The sequence below is a fragment of the Danio rerio genome, chromosome 17 (assembly GCF_052040795.2).
Source record: "Danio rerio strain M-AB ecotype USA chromosome 17, GRCz13ab, whole genome shotgun sequence".
Taxonomy (NCBI): domain Eukaryota; kingdom Metazoa; phylum Chordata; class Actinopteri; order Cypriniformes; family Danionidae; genus Danio; species Danio rerio.
In genome coordinates this window covers 49122889-49145564 of record NC_141037.1, presented here as the reverse complement: position 1 = coordinate 49145564, position 22676 = coordinate 49122889, and the positions used below count along the sequence as shown (strand labels likewise).

General features: G+C 36.7%; 2 long non-coding RNA genes across 2 annotated transcripts in view; both read left to right on the top strand.

Annotated features, from left to right (window-relative positions):
• Positions 1-12905, top strand: part of LOC141378416 (uncharacterized) — a 60609-nt gene extending 47704 nt beyond the window's left edge. The window contains exons 5-6 of the long non-coding RNA XR_015513806.1: positions 11777-11853; positions 12663-12905. This is a non-coding gene — a long non-coding RNA (uncharacterized LOC141378416). The remainder of the gene's footprint in view (positions 1-11776; positions 11854-12662) is intronic.
• Positions 6244-7399, top strand: LOC147833178 (uncharacterized). The gene is made up of 2 exons (XR_015513822.1): positions 6244-6301; positions 6446-7399. It is a non-coding gene; the product is annotated as an uncharacterized LOC147833178 (long non-coding RNA).
• Positions 12906-22676: the final 9771 nt, after the last annotated feature.

Below are 22676 nucleotides of genomic sequence, written 5' to 3'. Positions count from 1 at the left end.
GCAGGTGTGAAAGAGATGAAAGCAAAGATGTAGAACAGCAGTCTCATGATGAGTCCAAGTCTGATAGCAAATGGTAGATTGGACTCTGTCAGGACCTAAAAGACGGCAGGCAAGATCAAGAAGGGGGCAAGAGAATAGGCACATATAGAAATGCTGCTAGAGGACAAAAGTCAGCAGGCAAGAGCAGCGGGCAGCCCCAAAGGACTGGAAGCACCACATTCTCCCAGGCCTCCCCTCACTGAGTGCTGGTCCAGATGCAGATGTGGAAAAGGGAGAGACAATCGGGCCGGGCAGCACGATGGGCATGAAGGGAGGGAAATGGGGAGAGAGAAAGAGAGGGGGAACAAGTACCATCCCCGCCGCTTTTTATCGCAGCCATTGATCGTGGCATGTGTGCATTGATCCAAGTCGACCATCTGCTAGAGTTAGATAAGCATGTGAGGGTCTGGGCATTGTACTGTCACTCAGAGAGAGAAAGAGAGAGGGAGAAAGTGAGAGATGGGGGAAAGAGAGGGAGAGACGGCGAGAGATTAAGCGGAGAAATAGTGAGACAGTGCAAAAGACAGCGAGAGAGAATGTTAGAGACGGAGGAATAAAGAGATAGGGTAGAGTCAGCGAGTGAGGAGAGAAGTGATGATGATGGGGAGGGAGGGATGGATAGATGGGGGTTTGCTTCTGCTGCAGGGAATTACGGAGGCAGGATTAGCCTCTTCACTCCCAGGAAACTGAATTTTAAACGGCTGTCTCCTGGCTCTTTCCCTTTCTCTGTCTCTTTCACTCTCTCCTGTGCGAACCCTACCCCCACAATGTCTCTTCCTCTCCCAACTGTACTTCATCAGATGTACCTCATCAGTTTGGAGCTTGGAGATTATGTTTTAAGTGATGGAATCACTGCCAGTCTATAACATCATATTTACCCTGAAGGTCTGCAGTCATCATATTTGGCCCTAGACTCTTTGTCTGACCTTTGGTCTTAAATCTCCCATGTTTTTCGCTCGCTAAAGAGGTTACATATCCTTGTGTCATCTACACCCATAATTTGTTCTCCTGTCTTCAAACCTTTTGCAATCGCATCCTCCTACAGATTTAGTGAATGTAACGCCAAGCATGTACTTTGCTACTTCGTTACACTACTATACCACTGATGTGCACTTATCAACTGAAACCTCTACAGACCTTGGGGGGGAACATATTCCCAATATTAAGAGTATAGACTATAGGCTTTTCAATGAGCAGATTCCTGTCAAACCTAATCCTGCTTATTTAGGTATTGCCTCAATGCAATACGTGTTCAAACTCAACAGAAAAATATCTTCAAACTTTGAAGACGCTTCCAACTTTGAAGATGCTGACCTAATACTTGATCATGGAATTATCTATTAAATTGCATACTTGGAATTTGGGCATGGATGTGATGACGTGATGTTCGTCATCACTTGCAGAGTTTCTTGGTTCCCAAGGTAGGCCCCCTCTTTGCACTGGTACTGGAGTCTTATGTGGGAGATGAATACTAAGGTTGTGAGGGAGTCTCACGGCATGCCCTGTTGCCAAGGAGCCCGTAAAAGAGCAACAACAGCTTTCCGAAGGACACAAGGTATTCTGCCACCCACACCTCCTTTAGTCTTCTCCGCCTTCTGTCCTTCCATCCTGCACTCCATTCTCTCAGTTGGGGCAACTTTTTACTTCACTTCATTTTCCTCTTTAGAATGTGGACATTGGGGTCTGACTCCCAGTTAGGGCTGTGCCATTGTTGAGGTGTTTGGGAGGGGGGGTTCCATTGGGTACGGGAGGATTAGCAAGGCCGGTTGGATCATCTTACAGCCGCCAACCCCCCTCCCGACCAGACCCACGGACAATAGGGATTAAACTTCTCTTATTCTTCCCCCCAAATCAACGGGATGACAAAAACGGTATTCCTCTGGGCCTTTTAACACCGGGCTGCACAGCTGAAGTTACGGTCGGGGGTGGCTAGGGACTGCAAGAGCGGGTGTTGGGGTGCCTTGAAGAAGATTAATCCTATGGAATTTTCTCCCTCACCTCTCCTTCTCCTGCTCGATGCAAACAGAGCTTTGTGGCCCCTCTCTGCTATCTTACCCCAGCAACTACAATAAGCGAACACACACATTCACACATGTAAGTTGGTGAAAGGGGCACGGGAAGGATAACACTGATGCCTTGCTTGGTGTTTAACACCCTAAAAGGGAAACTAGCAGACGCCAGCCAAGAACCTTTTGAGTAAAGACTGATAAAGATCTACGTGAGCTGGTGTGGCAGCACAGGCCGAGGTGTCAATAAGCTCGTTTGGCTGTTGACAGTGATAGCTTTAATTAAGTTTCTTATACACCGGTCTCCCGCTGGACATCCACTTAGTTTAATCACCATATGTCATTCAGAGGCGGCCTACACGCGTAATAGCCTTTTGAGTGCCTCTCACATCACTTCCACACCATTGCAACTTGATCCCACAGTATTTGCACTGGACTGGGACTGCAGCATTTACTGCAGGTAAAATAAAGCACAAGTCAATACATAAAACGTATATACTTGTATGTGTTAATATTTCTGTTCAGAGAGGGGATTAGCTGAGCTCACCAGAGAAGGTGAGCAGGCGTAGAAATAGAATTTAACAGCAAATCTGAATTAGTGTAGCTACTTGTATAGCATTGTTTTGCATAATTGTTTAAATAACTCCCTAGTGTGAACTCTATGTTGTTGTGCGGATGAACAGAAATGCTTTATTTTCTTTAGGGCGATCTGACCTGACATGCATTTTCAAACTAGCATTTTGGTGCATTTTCATTAATTGGATGTCAGAATTTGTTTGGTAGATGTTAACTCTGCATTCTGGACACTGGTATACACCTGCAAACCACATCTTCAAAAGGTGATCTGCAGTATGGTCCATGTAGACTGATAAAGTTTGCTTGTGATATGGCATTTATTCTGACAAAATGTTAATTTATAGTTTGCTCTATATATATATATATATATATATATATATATATATATATATATATATATATATATATATATATATATATATATATATATTATAGTGCTTGGCTACAGAGCTGACAGGGATTCCTATTGTATCTACTATAAAATGTTTGCTATGCATTTGTGGCAAACAAGCACAAGTGTTGTTCTGTGTTGCTACAAACTAAACCAAAAGTTATGTGACTAACAGTATCCCTTTTTCATAACTGGGTACATTTACATGGAAAAAATGTATTTCATTATTTACCTTATTTTGAACAAGACTTGAATTTACATGAGTTGCTTTTAGAGTATTTCTTTCATGTTTCAGCTTTAGATATCATAGTACATAGATTGATTGATGGTACGTCATCATGTCATACCCACATAATCCCATCCACCATTTGCTCCAGAATTTCACATATCAACCCTATAAAGATTTAGGAGTAGATTCAAATGTAGGTATTAATGTGTCATGCTATACTTGAAAACAGTGAGAGGCCAATATGGATTTTTGTTCAAGGTCTTGCCATTTTGCTTGTCAGATTGTTGACCACTATTGGTGCTGATAGCATAGTGGACAGTGCACCAACATATACAGCAACATCGATGCGGGTGTCCTGAGTTCAAGTCCCAACTCATGAACATTACAAGATCCCATACTTCCAGACATCGTACTGTCCTGTCAAAATAAAGGCAATTTTTTTTTAAATTGTAGAAAATGGCCTTGTGTGTGTAATGTCACAAATTGTGCCTCAAAATGGTGCTTATATAACAGCAGTTGTATGATTATCGTGTATGCATGACGATACTGCACTTCAATAAATTGACCAAAATAGGAATACATACTTACTTACTTACTCCAAGCGCCATTTTATTTCAAAGTTAATATTTAGCCAGACCATATTGTTTTGTAACATTTAGTCTTGGGTCTAGTGGGTTGATAGCCCAATGCTTAACCCCCAATCTGGAGAACCATGACATACATACATACACCACAGACAATTTAGCTTACCCAATTCACCTACAGCACGTCTTTAGACTGTGGAGAAAACCGGAGAACCTGGAGGAAACCCATGCGAACATGGGGAGAACATGCAAACTTGAACCAGCGACTTTTTGCTGTAAGGCGACATCACTACCCATTCTGCCTCTGTGTCGCCCGAAAATAGTAATACTATTCATCCTAATTCGATTTCTATGTACTATAACTTCACCTAAGATACTCAAAATCTGCCTAAATGTTACACTCTAAAGGCATATTTTCGACGTGTAATGCCTTGTAACTAAATAAAGGGCGTCAATGTGATCACCAACGCACAAAATAGCAGGCATAAAAGCTTCATTAAAAAAAAAAAAACGAGCATGAGGGGTTTTTTGTTCGTTTGTTTGTTTTGACGCACTGCAACAAAACCTTTTCTAATAATCAGATTGGCACTTTTGTTCACGTGCACAGAGCTGCCGAAATTACAGTACACAGCACTTGGAGGCGCTCAAGCGCAAAACTGTCAATGTGAGCGAACATTGAAGAAGATGACCAAAGGCGATATGAACGTGGAGCACAAGGCAATATGAACGTGGACAACAAGCATGTCAACTTTCTTTCTTCTTCTGTTACAAGTGGGTGTCAGAATGAGTGATTTTGCATACTCTTCTGCTTGATGTCAGTGAAAATCGCTTGGGTTTGAATCCGAAAAGACGTCCTGAAAATGCTAACGATAAACGCAAACTAAAAGTGTCAAGGTGTGTACGAGCCTTTACACATCTGTAGTTTGGTTCATTTGGTCCGGACCAAGGGCAATAAATAATACATTGTAGCATTTCCTATTATCTTGGGTTTTTTCACACCACACTGGTCCGAACCAGTCCAAACCAGTTGAAAAGAACCAAAATGCAGTCATCTGACAAAACCCACATTACTCATTGGCCAGATGCTGTTGAACATATTTCCTAAACTGCTTATCGATTTTTAAAAATTCACATGCGGGAAAATGACAATGGAACTCCGCAAGTAAACAAACTGGCAGACACAAAATGTGGCTTTTGACCATGGAGGGACAAATGCGCTGGCTGATTGTATCGCTGCTCATAGTATACCACATATTTTGTATACATCACTTTAGACTAACTATACATTTTGTGAATGAAGTGCAGTTGCAGCTGATAAACAATGTTTAAAGGCATTGCGAACTGTGAAGGTGCATCGCACGTCATTTTAGGTGCACTTTACACAACTGCGTAATGGTTGTCTTGTGGAAATATTACCAACGATTCATCAGGTAAAGTTTTTCCCTCTCTCTCTCTGTCGGTAAAGCACTGTCAACAAATATTTTTCCTCCATATCCCATAATGCACAGCGCATCGGCTTACTGCAGCTGGATTAGTCCGAAAAGGCGGTTAGGTCTGTATAGGTCAGATCATATTCTCACCACAAACGAACCGCTCCAGGGTTGGTTTGAAAGTTTACCGGGACCACCTCTTCAAGGAGGTCTTGGTGTGCTTTTTTGATCTGTTTTTGGTGCACACTCGAGTGCGATTGCTACATTCACACCTGCCCAAACAAACTGCACCAAGAGGGGAAAAAAATCTAGTGCGATTCAACCGAACTAAATAAGGCAGGTGTGAAAGCACCCTTAATCAGTGTATTGTAATATCAGAATATTTTTGTCCATCTAAATGTACTGATGGTTATGTAAAGTAGCAATGAGTAAACATCTTGATGATTTAAGTGCATCTCAATTTGGACTGAAGAAGCACAGGTGTAAAATTCTGTGTGGTGGCAGATGTGGTAACTGGTTCGAACCATGCAATTAAACAGTGTGAAAGCACCTGAAAACAACTTCAAATAATTAATCTGTCACTTAAATGCCACTTCAGTGTCAGAGGGCCAACAGGAAGGAGGGCAAGCTGATTGACTAAATACATTTGTGCCAAATTTATTCCAAGCCCATCCTCGTTGTTCAATGTCAATTCATTAACATGCGCTGATGAGTGGTAACCACAGTTGATTTGTCGTAGGGGTGGTAAATGTTGGTCTTCAATGACAATTGACATTGTGCAATGCAAGCTGAATGATTTGCCACATAAAAAAGGCATCTTTTACTTATTAGGGCAAGGATATGCAAAATGTTTGCACGTTATCTTGTTCTTTTCACCCTAGCCTCTCTCACACCCCTCCCCTCCTATCTCTCTCACTCCCACTCTCAAACATGCATGTTTTCTCCCTCCCTCGCTCTTCCTCTCTCCGCAGTAAATAAAAGATTAAATGAGTGTTCTAAAAACACACACTGGTCACCAGAAGATAATTGTTTCAGCTTTGTTTACTGTGCGTGAGTGTTTTCTCTCTCCCTCCCCCCCGTTTTTTTTTTTCTTTTTCATTGTGCAGCATAATTAAAATTCCTTTATTTTCAAAGAAGTTTTACAAGAAGAAGCTAAATTGCCTTTTTTGTGTTTATGTTGCTGTCATTAGCCCACTGTCGTATTTCATGAAGAATGAAAAAAAGAGAAGGAAGTCGAGAGAGAGACTCACTCCGAATGTCCTTGGGAAAGAGGAAGATCCACTTCATAGCATGTTTATTCAGTTCATGCTGTCCTTTCACCAATCTCTCCTCTATTGCAACCCATCTCCTCTCCTCTCTCTCTTTTTAGAAGAGATCATCTCAAAGTCATTTTGTCTCGAGGGTTTGAACCTCTTCTGATGTGCTGGAATCGGAAGTATTTTTATTTGTTGCATTGTTGATGATCCTAATTGACTGAATTTTTTAGATCGGCACATATCACGAAGGACATGGATGTGATGATTCCCTAGCGTGCCTGACTGCTTAACCATGCCTGTCAGCTGGCGAACACGATATATATGAATTTCCGGAGCGTGATTTGAGGATGGTGTCATAGATGTTCCGCAATCACCTTCTCTTTCCGGTCCATGATATTTTCTCCAAACGCTGCATTTGGGAAAACAGACAGGGAGCTTGTTATTAAAAAGGTGACAATGAGATTTTGTGCTAAAATTTGCCACTTCCCTCTTTTAGAAGCCATGCACGATCAAGGCCATGTGACACCAGCTGACTGTGAATTGCCACAGGAGGCCTGATGCCAGCACACTCATCCTTTGTCACCATGGCAGAAAAGGAAATGTAGGAAATGAATATTCAGCCATTGACAAGAATAAAAATACAACTTTTATGTGGCATTCACAACCATTGTTTTTCAAGAGTACTAACAGAATCCAGGCCAAATGGGTTTGATGATGATCACAGATTAGAGACATTTTTAAAAGGTGAATTTTAATTGTCTTAGCTATGGTTTAAAGGAGCACACATTTAAAAAATAAACAGCTAAATAAATAAGTTTCATTTAACAACTCCACCAGAAATAAACAGTTGAGTTTTACTATTTTTAATTTATTCATCTTCAGGTCTGGCAGGAGAAAGCTCGTCCTCATCAAAAAAAAAAAAAAACATACAAAAACAAGCATCAAATCATATTCAATGATGGAACGCATCCTTAAACGCATCATCGTCAAATGATGTCACTTACTTAAAGGATGAGTCATAGACTTAAAGGAATATTGCATGCAGTTTATTCATTCATTCATTCATTTCTTGTCAGCTTAGTCCCTTTATTAATCCGGGGTCGCCACAGCGGAATGAACCACCAACTTATCCAGCAGGTTTTTACACAGCGGATGCCCTTCCAGCCGCAATCTATCTCCGGGAAACATCCACACACATACACTCATACACTTTGGACAATTTAGCCTATCCAATTCACCTGTACCGCATGTCTTTGGACTGTGGGGGAAACCGGAGCACCCGGAGGAAACCCACGCGAACACAGGGAGAACATGCAAACTCCTCACAGAAACGCCAACTGAGCCGAGGTTTGAACCAGCGACCCATCAACCTTCTTGTAGCACTACCTACTGCGCCCCTACGTTGCAGCATGCAGTTTATGTTAAATTTATTTCAAACGTGGCAGGACTGACAGAAACCTGGGAACAAATGTAATATACAGTGCATTCGGAAAGAATTCATAGCGCTTCACTTTTTCCACATTCTTCCACAAGTCTTTTTCCAAAATGGATTAAATTCATTCATTTCCTTTAATTCTACACTCAAAACCCCATTATGACAATATGAAAAAATATTTTTTTTTATTGTTGTAAATACATAAAAATAAAAAACAAATACAAAAATAAAACAATTAAATAAAGCAAATACATTTATGGAGTTGGTATAAATACATAAGGATTTCACTTACCTGGGAAATGGAAGCCACTTGAATGGTTTGTGAGCACAATTGTCCACAGCATGCCATATCATCTGATAATTGTAGGAAATAATTCCAAATGCAATTGACTGTGTAAAGCCTTATAAAACAAAACAAAAAACAATTTATATGCTGAGTTCAGCAGCTAATCAGCCAGAATCAGCTAAGGTGACGTGACGGCGACCAGCAGGACCTAGCTGTTATTCAAGTGGCCATACCCTTTAATTGTGCAGACTTACTATAACTTAATATAATCGAAACGGATGAGTTATGAAAAATTTCACCCCCCTCACAGTTGTCATGAAGGGTAGTATTAGCTATGTGCACCAAAACCATCTTTTGTACCAGGCTGTAAACATGTTTTTTATTAGCTGTAAAATTGGCCAATTTACCATTGCAGTCAGTGAACATCTGGACATCCTGGAGCCCCCAAAGGCGAGTCGATGAATTGCGGTTTCAGTTACTTCCGTATTGGCTTCACGAGGGAGAGTGGGATGTTGCCGCTTGGCAATTACAGAAGAGTCAAGCTTCAAATAGAAAAATAAGCTAAATATTTTGGTCCTTTTTAAGTGAAATTAGCTAAAAGTGCACCTGATAGAGACCAGGAGATCTTTTTAACTCTAAGGTAGTTGTAAAATGAGCCTATTAAAAAAAAGATGAAGTTTTCTTTTAAAACGTGGAAACGCTACAAAACTTGTGCTGCTTTTTTCTTTTTTTTTTTTTTTTGCCTTGCCTTGACAGTAGTTGTAATTGTAGTAATTTAATTAAAATAGTTGACAGTTTTTGCAAAATAACTAGCAATTTTTTTTAGGGTTTATAAACAGAAACAATGATCAGATCGTGATTATTATCACTCCCAAACTGCCCTTATCTATACACCCAAGAAGGTATATGAGTTTCTAAACACATTTCTATAGGCAAAAGAAGTTGCGTTTAATATTTCCACATCTACGGCATCCTCACCCACACATACCTTTCCATTTCCATCAAGCTTTCCTTCTGCTTTTGCTTAGTCAGGCACTAATAATTGAATCTCAGGTTAAGATTACTTCTAGCAGCCACACTTGACTCGGTCAAAAACAACTATTACAAAGATCCAATGTTTTTTTTTACACGGCTCTTCACATTGATTAGGCAATGTGCTGTCATGAGAAATGCATTGGATTCTAAATGACAATCATTTGCATTAAATAAGGAGCGTGGGGCACAGGGGACCTTGCCTGCCTGCAAGTAAATCACACAGCGCTGTGGATTTCAATCACTGTGCATTACAGTCAACACACGTATGACACGAATACATTCTCATCAACGGTTCTGTACAACATAGCAGAAGAGCTCATTACCTTGGATTTATTGGTTAATAATGTGTGTGTTGCTTTTGTTTTTGTATTTGAATAAATTCTTTCAGTTTGCAGTTAATTACACTCAATCCATCCAAAATATTTTGTTTTTAGCAGAATGCTAATGAGGATTTTTAGCTGAAACCTTTGACTTTCATAAAATACAAGTCAATTTTAGCTACTTTAAGAGTATAAAAAACAAATAGACGTAGCAATATTAATTTCTGAGGATATGATGAGGTCTGGGCAACGCAGTGGCGCAGTAGGTAGTGCTGTCGCCTCACAGCAAAAACTCCCTGTGTTCGCGTGGGTTTCCTCTGGGTGCTCCGGTTTCCCAGTCCAAAAATATGCAGTACAGCTGAATTGGGTAGGCTAAATTGTCCGTAGTGTATGAGTGTGTGTGTGTGTGTGTGGATGTTTTCCAGAGATGGGTTGCGGCTGGAAGGGCATCCGCTGCATAAAAACGTGTTGGATAAGTTGGCGGTTTATTCCGCTGTGGTGACCCCGGATTAATAAAGGGACTAAGCTGACAAAAAAAAGGAATGAATGACTGAATGAATAAATGAATGATGAGGCCTCTAGAAGAAATGGAATTCACAGCCTTTTAAGTGTGTTTACAGCGCAAGGGCGGACGTGTGTTATATTGTTATTTAATCATTATTTACTTGTGCTTTTTTTTTTTGATGCTTCAACCTATTTTGATTACTTCAACCCATTTGAGCAAACCGATTGCAACAAACCATTTTTAAAAAAAAACTAATCCTAATGAGTACTGTGAACTTAGTCCATTTGAATAAACAAAGCAATTTGAGCACAGTAAAACCCAATAAATGAAGAGAACTCAAACCAACTGAGTACTGTAAAACCTAATAAATAAAGGCAACTCAAACTGCTTGAGGAAACCGATTGCAACAAACTATTTGAGTTAAAATAACTATATATAAGTACCGTGAACTTTATTTTATAGGTATTTTATTAACTCATTACCTTCAACACTAAGTTAAAACTCTTTTCAAATGGGTAGAATTAACTTTCAGTCAATTCTGAGGTAACTACACTCATTTCATTTTATAACGTTGACTGTTGGGTTTTACAGTGTATGCACTCAGTAAGGACAACTGACTTTCATTTAATCTCAAGGTTTCATATACAGACTGTTGTAAATGTGCTTTAGAGTGTTAGCCAAAACTGTGGATTAATAATGTTAAGATAATATTGTAAATACTGCTCACAGACCAGTAGTTTCACTTTATATGACCTCCATGTACAAGTTACTGGTATTCATTTTGGTTACTCTTTGTTTAAGGTGTCCTTGTCACATTGTAACTACTCATTAACCACAGTTAACCACAGTTATGGAAATTAATTACATGTGGGTTCAGTTTATGGCCAGTTGCATGTGATTTAGCATGATTGTAGTTACTCTAGTAAGTACAAGGCACATAAAGATAAAAAAGTGTTGTGCCAGTATATGTGTTTATTTGCTCTTAAAGTGCCAGTGATAACTGCGATACATGTTATGAACCACAATAGACTGTGGTTTCTGCTAAAATAAAATCAGCTTTTTTTTCTACAAAAAAATGTATGCTACTTCATAAATTGACACCCTAATTTCTTTCTATTACAACATCTCCATACCTGTGTATGAGATTGAAGGTTAATTATGTTAATAATGCTGTAAAATATATATTTTAAAGTTAAAATAGCTGTTTTCTTCACATTTTTATAACATTCAACATAATATATTTGATGAGAGTAAATGCAGTACAGCTATCTTGCAATAAAGTACATGAGCTCAGTCTTTATGTTGCAAACCCTGCTGAAACTGCGGATGTTTTTGCTGGTTTGCTGATGCAGGTTGCTTTTCACTTGTTAGTTTTGATGCTGGTCGAAACGGTGGACCAGCATTGCTGTAAATCTTCACCAACAGTTACTGCCCAAATTAGCCTTGGGGGTTACGTTTGCGCAGAAACCCAGCAGTCCAACAGCATTGCATGCTATGGGACCAGCATACAAAACACAGTCTATGCTGGTGACCAGCCATACGGGCGTTTTCAACAGGGTTGAGTTCCAAGTAAAAACAAAAGAAAATAGTAAAAAATTGTCTACTGTGTAACGTTACAACAGTGCAAAGAAGATTACAATAGAGCTACGACAACCGTTAAAGACTATTTTGAATTTCTTTATAGGTCTGAACTCTCCAATATTTAACCTCCCGGTCAGAACAGAAGAGCAGAGGCTGCTGGGAAAGGAGGGGGTGAGTGAGGTAAGAAAGAAAGGAGGCCTCTTAAAAAAAAAAACAGAACAAAAATCTTTTTTTATTTTCAAATGAAAGGCCAAAAAACGTTTTGCTTGCCTCCTCCTGAAGCGCTGTCAAACTCAATCAGCGGCGAGGACTGCTGATGGCTGTTCATTGGCCAGACTCTAGTGCTGGACAATAGAGTTTGCTGTGAGCCACAGCGCGCACACACATACTGCGCGCAGCTCGCAGCCAATCACAGCCCTCCTAGAACAAGCCTGTCAGACAACGGCGAACAAAACCCCAAAGACACGTATTTACCGCATAAACAGAGCGGCATAAACAATTCACCACTTTCCCTGAAACCATTGTCGGACATAAAAGAGAAACGTAAAATAGAAGAAACCGATACAACTAAATAACAACCACCTGCTACAGCGGCGCTGCTTCACATTCACCATACACGGCGAAATGAAAACCCCACAGACCTAATCAGAATTATAAACACAACACCTCCATATAACAAGCACGCAGACACACAAATCCACTTGTGTGCACACACACACACAAGAAAATGGGCCTATAATATGAGTGGGGTAAAATGGCCTTGAGCCTCAAGCCCTTTGCTCAGAAAGCAAAAAGGCCTTGAATAGACAAGCCTCAAATCACATTGTCGAACAAATCTGGTATTAAGAAGAGGAAGAGAAGACTTTGCCCCAATTTACCGTCTCTGAAGACTTTAGTTAAGCTAGTTACTCTGGAGCTTAGGTGGAGATGAGGGGGCTATGCTAGTGTGTGTGTGTGTGTGTGTGTGTAAATCCCTCTCCGTATTTTAGGGACTGGGAGAAGGGGCCACTGGTCGCCAGACGCCCAGAGTCTGACACTCCTTCAACTTGAACCCCCCTCTTGCCAAGTCTGTGTTTACCCGCACCAAACAATGGGCCTGCTATTGGCAATTAAATGGCATTTGGAGATCCCTGGTGCAAGTTAATGGTATTACTGTTGTGATTCTTTCTCTGAATGGTGTGAGGGATTTCTCTTTCTGCACCAATAAAACACAGCTCACCGTCTTACCAGCATTACATAGCTTACCTAAGGCTTATGATTCACGGCTGCGTGATTACCGTTTGACTGTTTCTTTAAACGGCACAGTCACAGCTATGGCTGCCGGGCCAGTCTGCTGGATTGCCTCATATAGCCTCATTACCCATTTCATTTGTCTCGCCGTGTTGCCTGTTGGTCGCGAGTTGCCGTTAATCTCCAAATTGAAACACGTCAAATGCGGCCCTGCGTATGTGACACTGCATTATTCGCCCACGTATGCTTGTTTAACTTGCGCATTTGTTAGCACAGCTGCTCAGTTTCGTCTTCTCAAAATATGAATATGTATTACTTTCTTTCGTTATATATACATATGTAGCAGTTTCAATTTCATTGAAATATTTTCCTTTTACTTAGTTTTAGTGTTTTTCTCTGTTTTTTCATCTTGATATTCTCAGTTCCAAAAGAATATTTACAGAATATTTACTGCCCCATCAAGTAAAAAAAAATAACTCCTAATGTCGCTAGTCAACACACTTTTTTCAACACATACCATCATTTCTAAAGTATCAGCCTCTACCAAATGATTTATGTGAGTTTATGGTATAAGAATTAATATATATACAATAAAAAAATCTGAAAATTTGAAGTTTAAGAACAATTTATTTGTAAAAATATTATAAATTAAACAATTTTGAATAAATCATCTTTTTTTTTTTAAGTATGCCATATTCTCATTTGCCAGATTCTCATTTTAACATGCTGTTTTGTTTCTTGTTTTTTTTTTTTTCTTACCACAAAACCTAAATCAAGTGTAGTAGCGCAACAGGATGTTTGTTAATTTTTTTTTGCAAACCAATAATGCTGTGTGTGCGTAAACTATTATTTAAAAACAGTTATTTTTTAAATTGCATTACAGTCGAAACATGGTCAACCATTTGGCAGAGCAGGCAGTCAAAGGAAAATCTACAGCAGCCTCCCAAAAAATATCTGGACACTACAGACACGATTAAAACTTTGAATGTGTTTTATATAGCATAAAAGTGGTTGAAAGTAATAAAGTAAAAACAAAGAGCTCATTAAATAATACAAATATATTATTTTATTATTTTTATATTGGAAAATCAGTCACACTTTACAAAATGGTTTCAGTAGTTAATGTTAATGTATACTAATATGAACTAAAAATAAATAGAAAATATCTGTACAGCATTTATTAATCTTAGTTCAACATTTCCTAAAACGGTATTCAAATCTAAATGCTTGTTAACATTAGTTAATGCACTGTGAGTTAACATGACGTAATTAAGATAGATTTAATACATAATGTAATAAGTTTATAGTTTGTTGTTTGTTCATGGTAGTAGTAAATACATTACCTAGCATTAATAAAATCACTGTAGAGTGTTACCTTTAAATCTGTATTATTTATAAAGTTGATTTTATTTTAGCTTAATTTCTTTTTTATTTCTAAAAGGATAAACTTGTTTGTGAATTTAAACAATGGTCCTTTTGTGGGTTTTCAAATGTTAAGAGCGAAATTTTACATTTTTTAAAACAACATTTTTAATTTTCACTGTATAGTACAAACATATCTATACAAAAACAACTCAGAATTAAATGAGAAGTATAGAATTATTTATCAATAGAACATAAAAAAGAAGCATTTTCTTTATTATATATATTTTTATCTATATGTAATGTTCATCAATTTTAAGTGTCTACATTCCTTTAGGACCCACTGTACTTATATTAAACACAAATATTGTTCTATTTAACTCTGTTATTTATTTATTTCAATTATTTATTTACTTCTAAACCATTGCTTACTCCAAATGATGCACATTTTACTAGTTTCACTCTTTTATTGTGAAGATTGCTTGTTTTTTTTCTCCACCAAAACCTAAATGAGCATTAAATGTATGTACTGCTAAAAAAAAAGAGCAGTTATTTCTTCACTTTTTTTTGTTTTGTTACTACTTCGTCTAAAAATCCTTTCACAATATCTACTATAGCTCCCACCCTCCACTCTCTGCCCCTCTGTCCCTCGTCACTTGTTTGCCCAGAGATCCTGTTTAGTGTGTCTTTTTCTCCCAGACAAGGGGCTTTGAGAGGAATATGAAAAGACAGATTTAAAGGTGAGAGGTGCTGGAGGGGGGAGAGAGGAGGGAAACGAGGGCCTGTGCCATAATAGCTCTCCTGCTACATTCAGATACTTTGCTTTTTTATCAACTGGAGAAGGAGGGGTGTGCCAATATAAAAAAAGCCTCCACAGCAGAGGTCAAGTTTTTGAGGAGAGAGGAATTGAGCAGGGAAGAATAATTCAGACTACATTGAACGGGCTAAATGATTATCGTTTTTTTTTTTTTTACCCAAAAGATGACACAGCGCTGACCCTAATAGATATCTTCTTTAGTAACTGAGAGTGTTTACAATTACAGTCTCTATGCAGCTCGTTATAGAATATAAATTAGCTTTCAAAAGTGTTGTTTCTATGTACACGTGTGCTATAAAAATGCTGGGTTCCACACTATTCTTTTATGTTATCCCAACACAAATCGATTAAGTTAATTGTTTTTACAAATTTAAGTGGATTGAACATAAAAGAATGAAGTTGTCCCCCCAAAAATCTTAACAATTGTATTGTTCATAAGCTATGACACCCTTTTGCTTTTTACTACATAAACGCTGTTTTCGCGCGTAAGTAACATAGTAAACATTGTAAACAACAGGGGTCTAATGTATCAGTGCTGCGAACGCACAAAAACTTTGCGTACGCCAGCTTTTATGCTCACGTTTGGATTTACTAACGTTGAAATGAACGTGAGAATGTGCAATGGTCCATGCTAACTTCATGTCTGGCGTACGTGTATTTCTAGTGTGTGTTTTATTTCCATTGGCGACTCCTAGAGGCAATTATCTTACATTGCACACCATACATGTGTAAAAACATTGCTATTATTTATAATTGATAAAATGGTTTAATTGACACATAATTTATTTATTTTGTTTTACCAATTATGTGATTTAGAACATATAAAAGCATTTGCAAATGTATACAACCCTTGGCAATGGCCATGTTGGCCTTATTAGAGGACATTGTCAATGGTCGAATCTGAAGACTCCAAGGTGGCAGGGTGCATGATTTGTGACTTCTTGGTAAATTATGTTTTTAAAGATTTTATTCCAGCTTAGTTTTGTTTTCATTTATTTACTTTTTTATTGAGCGTAATTATTTAAATGCATATCAGAAGACGGCTGTTATCCAATTAAGACATGGCTGTTAACCCCCCTCAACAACCCACAAACTGACCAAGAGCGGAAATTCAATGATGCCCATTCTCGCACTCAGTCAGTTTTAGAGCGGGCGATTGAGCAGCTGAAATGCCGGTGACGCGGCCTTAAATGTTTCTTTATTTAACTAGAAAAAAAAAAAAACATCAAGATCTCATTTACAAGGGTGACCTGGCCAAGAGGTCCCAAACACATGAAAGTTATAACCTTGAGAGCTATACCGTCCTAACAAAGTGTTCCTTTAATACATCTGTGTCTCCCACAGACACGGATACTACTCCTGACAGTATAGTGTTTCCTACAATTGAGGCAACTCTCTCCTCAAAGGGTGTTTCAGAAATGGGTTATTTTTAGTCACGTGGTTCTGGTGATGTGCAAAATTCAGATGGAGGAGTAAAAAACTCAATGGGAAACATAGAGGAAAGTCTGTATTTTTTTCCAATTTATAGAATATTCCAGAATATTTACCAGAATATTTTTACCACATTTCAAAGGAGATATAAATAGAAATGTAGCATATATGTTGGGCATGATCCTTACATCATGAAGAGGGCAGAGTTTTAAAATATTTTTTAAAATATGTTTTAAAATATGATTTAAAATATATTTGCCTGTCATCAAGGTGGTAGATACTGTATAATTACATTACATAAAAAATACTTTAGTAAATACTAGTGTTTGGAAGCATACTATAGATAAATACCTAAATTAAACTGTCGTAGTAATTTTTTTGTTGCTGTGGTACAACAAAACTGTAGTAATAAATGATTTTTTCAATTCAATTCAGCTTTATTTGTATAGCGCTTTTACAATGTAGAATGTGTCAAAGCAGCTTCACATAAATGGTCATAGTAACTGGAACAGTGTAGTTCAGTTTTTAGTGTTTAAGTTCAGTTCAGTTTAGCTCAGTTCAGTGTGATTTAAAATCATTACTGAGAGCTCAAACACTGAAGTGCAAATTCATCGATGCGTAGCTCTACCAATCCTGAACCATGCGAGGCAGTGGCGACAGCGGAAAGGGAAAAAAACTTCACCTGATAGGAGAGTGAAGAAAAAAAACCTTGAGAGAACCAGACTCAGTTGGGCACGACCATTTTAACTTCTCCGCTGGCCAAGTCTTATGCAGAGCTTCAGTCTCCTATTTGATAAGCTTCAGTTTTCTACACTATAATCACAATGCACCACAGTTTACACTAATGTTACAGTATTTATTACAGTTTATCAGTTTACAATGCTACAGTATTCTGTAGCATTCATTAACAATGAGTTGTACACATAATACATTTTACTTTGTGGTTCAAAAACATGGTTATTATTAATAACTATAGTTTGGCAACATGCGGATATCTTTCAGACATCACTTAATAAGAGATAAAAGCATACAAAGCATGGACACGTAGTCTACATTATTTATTTATATATTTTTGTAAGTGGAAAAAAGTGATCCACAATAATAACCGTCTAAACCAATAATCTTTATTGGTGCTGTCAAATAAATTATCGTGTTCAAAAAAGTTTGTACACATGGCTGTATTGAAAAAATGTTTATTACATGCCGTCTTTTCTTCGTAGAGATTCTACGATCTCACTCATACAATTTAGTATGATTTGCTCATTCCCCAATGACAGTTGGGTTTAGGGGCGACGTTGGGTGCCACACATCCTTTTTAAAATTGTACAGTTTTGTATGACTAAACTTGTATGAATTAGCCATTAAACTGACAAAATATAATATAGTTGCGTTTCCTCGTGAGTTTGGGCTGATCATTTTTTATTAGGATTTAAGATACTGGGTTTTAAGATTGCTTTTTAACTGATTACTTTTTTACATATATAATTTAATTTAAAATATTTAATATTGTTTTTTTATTGCTAATATTAATACATTTTCTGTTAAATTGTTGATTTGGATTGATTGATTGATTGATTGATTGATTGATTGATTGATTGATTGATTGATTGATTGATTGATTGATTGATTGATTGATTGATTCATTCATTCATTCATTCATTTATGCATACATTCATTGATTCATTGAGTTTCCTGTTCAAATTGATTTATTTTTTGTTATTACTGTGTTGAAAGCAATGGCATGAAGATAACACAATTTTGGGGGAAGAGGAAGAGAGTAGTGAAGGGGAACTGATTGAAACTCATTTATCCAAAATCAACAACACAACTAAATATATCTAACTAAAATATGTCACAACTCATATGTTTTTGTTTTGTTTTAATTTGTAGATAACCTAATATTCTGCTTAACTTTCCCATTTACAATATTAGATAATACTTTTAAATACTTAGTCATTAGTTCTTGTTAATTAATGTATTTACTAACATGAACAAATCATGAACAAAACATTTTTAAAAACTTTTATTTTACCAGGAAAAACACTTGAGATTTGTAATCTCTTTTTTAAGAGTTTCCTGGACAAACAAGCGATACACATTGCAGACTACACATCAAAATAAATCAACAAAGTTAAATAAATATACCGTAGATTTTGTTAAAGTTACTTCATGAAAGTAAAGTTCATTTTTAATTCATGTTAATTTGTAGGGGAGACACAGTTGCTCAGTGTTTAGCACTATCGCATCATTGCAAAAAGGTAACTGGTTCAAGCTGTCTGACCCGGCTGCGTCAGTTGGCATTTCTGCGTGGAGTTTGAATGTTCTCCTCATGTTTTTGTGGGTTTCCTCCAGGTGCTCCGGTTTTCCCCACAGTCCACAGACATGCGCAATAGGTGACTTGGATGAACCAAATTGACTTTAGTGAATGAATGTGTCTGTGTAAATATGAGTTGCGGCTGGAAAGGCATCCATTGCATAAAACATAGGCTGTGACAGTTGGCAGTTCATTCAATTTTGGCAACCCCTGATAAATAAGGGACTAATCCGAAGGAAAATTAATGAATGAATAATTCGTGGTGCAGTAGGTAGTGCTGTCGCCTCACAGCAAGAAAGGTCACTGGTTCGAGGCACGGCTGGGTCAGTTGGCGTTTCTGTATGGAGTTTGCATGTTCTCCCTGCGTTCGTGTGGGTTTCCTTCAGGTCCTCCGGTTTCCCCCACAGTCCAAAGCCATGTGCTATAGGTGAATTGGGTAGGCTAAATTGTCTGTAGTGTATGAGTGTGATTGAGTGTGTGTGGATGTTTCCCAAAGATGGGTTGTAGCTGAAAGGGCATCTGCTGCATAAAACGTGCTAATAAGTTGTAGTTCATTTCGCTGTGGCGACCCCGGATTAATAAAGGGACTACGCCTAAAAGAAAATAAATGAATTAATAATTTATGGTGCATTAACTAGTGTTCACAATTTATACATGTTTGGGATTTTAATAATTAAGATTGTTCATACGTAGCTCATGTTAGTAGTACTGTAATTGCCTTTAAATACTGCAAATATACATAAAACAATTCATGATTAAGAGAAGCATGAGTAACAAAATACAATTATATTTTGCATAATAATTACATTTTTACCTAGGGAATTTACTTTTACAAAAAATAATTAAACGTGCTTAAAACTAATAATTCAATAATAATTCATGAATTAAAATCATTTAAAAAAATAATGACATAATGACAAAAGTCTTAATGTCAATCCCAGTTGTAAGAGACACAAATAATAACTTGACTTCTAGTTGATCATTTGGAAAAGTGGCAGATGGTAGATTTTTATTTTTTTATTAATCATCTGTTAAACTGCATCCCAATCACCATAAATACTGCACCTTTTGAAACCTGCATAAACCCAAGATTCTCACAGAAATCAGTCAAGTTTGATGAAGGAAAAATCATGGTTTGTGATTACATTCAGTATAGGGGCCTCCACTCAAAGCAAAGAAAGTCAAGGTGCTCCAGAATTGGCCAGCCCCATCACCAGACATGAACATTCTTAAGCATGTCTAAGGTAAGATGTAAAGAAGAGGCATTAAAGATCAATCCAAAGAATCTTGATGAACTCCGGGAGTCTTGCAAGAGCGTTTTTTTTTTTTTTTTTTTTTTTTTTTTGCCATTCCAGATGACTTTATTAATTTGTTTTAATATTTATTAATTTATTATTTATTAAGTTATTTAAGTCATTGCAGTGATGTATGAATGCAGTCGTCCAAGCTCATGGGAGTCATACACAATGTTAATTCTGTGATGACTTTTGTATAGGTAAAGTCAGGGCAAGGTCTTACTGTCCTAAAATCAAATTAAAAATCAAGGCATGTTCATATTTTATTTAGGTAAAATAAGCTTAATCTAGAGGCATTTGCCTTTCATATAAGCCACTTCTGATACCAAATGATCAACTAGATGTCAAGTTGTTTTTTGTTCCTAAAACTTAGATAAGTGACAAGACTTTTGTCGGGTAGTTTATATATGACAAAAAGTGTCATTACTTTAAAATGTTTAAATATTTTATTATATATATATATATATATATTTTTTTTATATATATATTTATATATTTAAATATAAGTGCTACATTTTTAAGTACATATTTTAATTTATATTATCTAATCATTTAGATTTATAGGGATTTTTAAATAGTATTAAATAAAAGTAATTGAATTGCTTAGTAATTGAGCTACTTTTTAGACATAATTAGACGTAATTTCAATATACTTGTAATAATGTAATTAGTAATTAATTACTTTTTTACGTAACTTACCCAAATACTAATCTTATTAAATGCATTGACTTGGATTATTACTAGTGCTAACCAATATTTTTTTTCTTCTTTGAAACCTGAAGTCAAATTGAAACATGGCACGTAAATGTAGCATCTTAGAAGGCGTAAAACTGTAGGTTTAGAAGCTTGACTAAAATGCCGGAGGGGATATACCAATCAAAAACTGTACACGTGTCTAGTCAAAGGAGCCAATTAAGTAATGACATAGCGGGGGATTCAGGATCAACACTGCCAGAGGAAAACCCATAGGAGAAACACACACTCACACAGGGCTGTCATTGCCTCGGGCTCTTTCACCTCTCACACGCGCACTGTGTCAATAGCAGCTTAGCTACATAAATCTTAGCTGTGTGGCATTATAGGGAATATTATTATGAACATTATCACTTTTTCACCTGGCGAATGTTTAATTCAAAACGTGTAATAGGCTTGTGGGTGCCACAAAACATTGTAAATGGCCGAAATCAAATTTTATTTGCATGGAACTATAGAACTACTTTATCGCATACGTTTACATGAATTTTTAAATGAATACTGTTTATTAACAATGATTTATTGAATTGACATTAATGGTTTATAATGTCAAACTTTTTTTTGTTTCTCAAATAATCCTGAAAAAAAAATAATCCAATATCCACAAACATAGTTAGCAGATAAGAGAATTTTTGCTGGGCCAAAAATAATAATCATTATTAATTCCATCCAAAATATTTTTAATTTTACTTATTTTATTTATTATGTGTATATATAAATACACAGATGCATGCATATATTTGAGAAAAGGTGTGTTTATATTAAGATATACTATAAATATATATATATATATATATATATATATATATATATATATATATATATATATATATATATATATATATATATATATATATATATATATATATATATATATATATATGTGTGTGTGTGTGTAACAAAATTGTTTTGTATAGTTTTTTTTCTATCACATATGCAAAATAAACATATATAATATATATTATGTTAAAACAAACTTTTATTTTGGATGCCATTAATCATTGCCCAGCACTGCTAAATAAAAATGTGTAAATTTAAAATTATATTATATTATTATGTCATTTAAATTTATTTACAATATTATATCATTGAATTAAAATTATAAATGTAGGTGTGCATAAAAGCAATATTAATGTTAATTTTACATTTAAATCGCTCTTTATTCAGCATTCAATGCACTTTGCACAATTTGAAGGGTGAAATCGTCTCAGCAACATGTTAATTATTTCATTATAATCATTAATTCATTCAATTATAGACTTTTTTGGGGGACATTCAGGACATAACCGGGAAATATTTTGTAATAATTAGGGCATGTAGTAGACTGGATTTGAAGACTGCTTTAGACTTAAATCACCTTCACGAGCAGCAACATGCATTGATGTACTCTGTGCACTTACAGTTTTCTAACAGCAAGTGTATGTTGCATTCTCTGCATTGCCACAAGGGGCTCTATAGCAGCCGTTAGTGTTAGTGGCCTTCTTTAGTGGTTAGTTTTCTTCATCTGATCAAGTATTTGCATAGCAGAGCAGCAGTTTGCATAAAATCTTGCTGAGCAAGTAAAAGTTAAACTGTCGTGTTTACAAAAATTTAAGGGTTACCCTCAATACCCCCTTGAGCGTTAAGGTGCATTACAGCCGCAGTAACCAGAACCTGTTTTGTACCAGCAATATTGCACGTGTTGGTGTAATTAAGTGAATTAGCTTTGAAACTGAGTATACAAAACACTCAAAAATTATGTTTGCTGTTTGTTCAAGCTACTTCTTTAAAATTCTTGAGATTTTTGGGGGGACAACTTTTG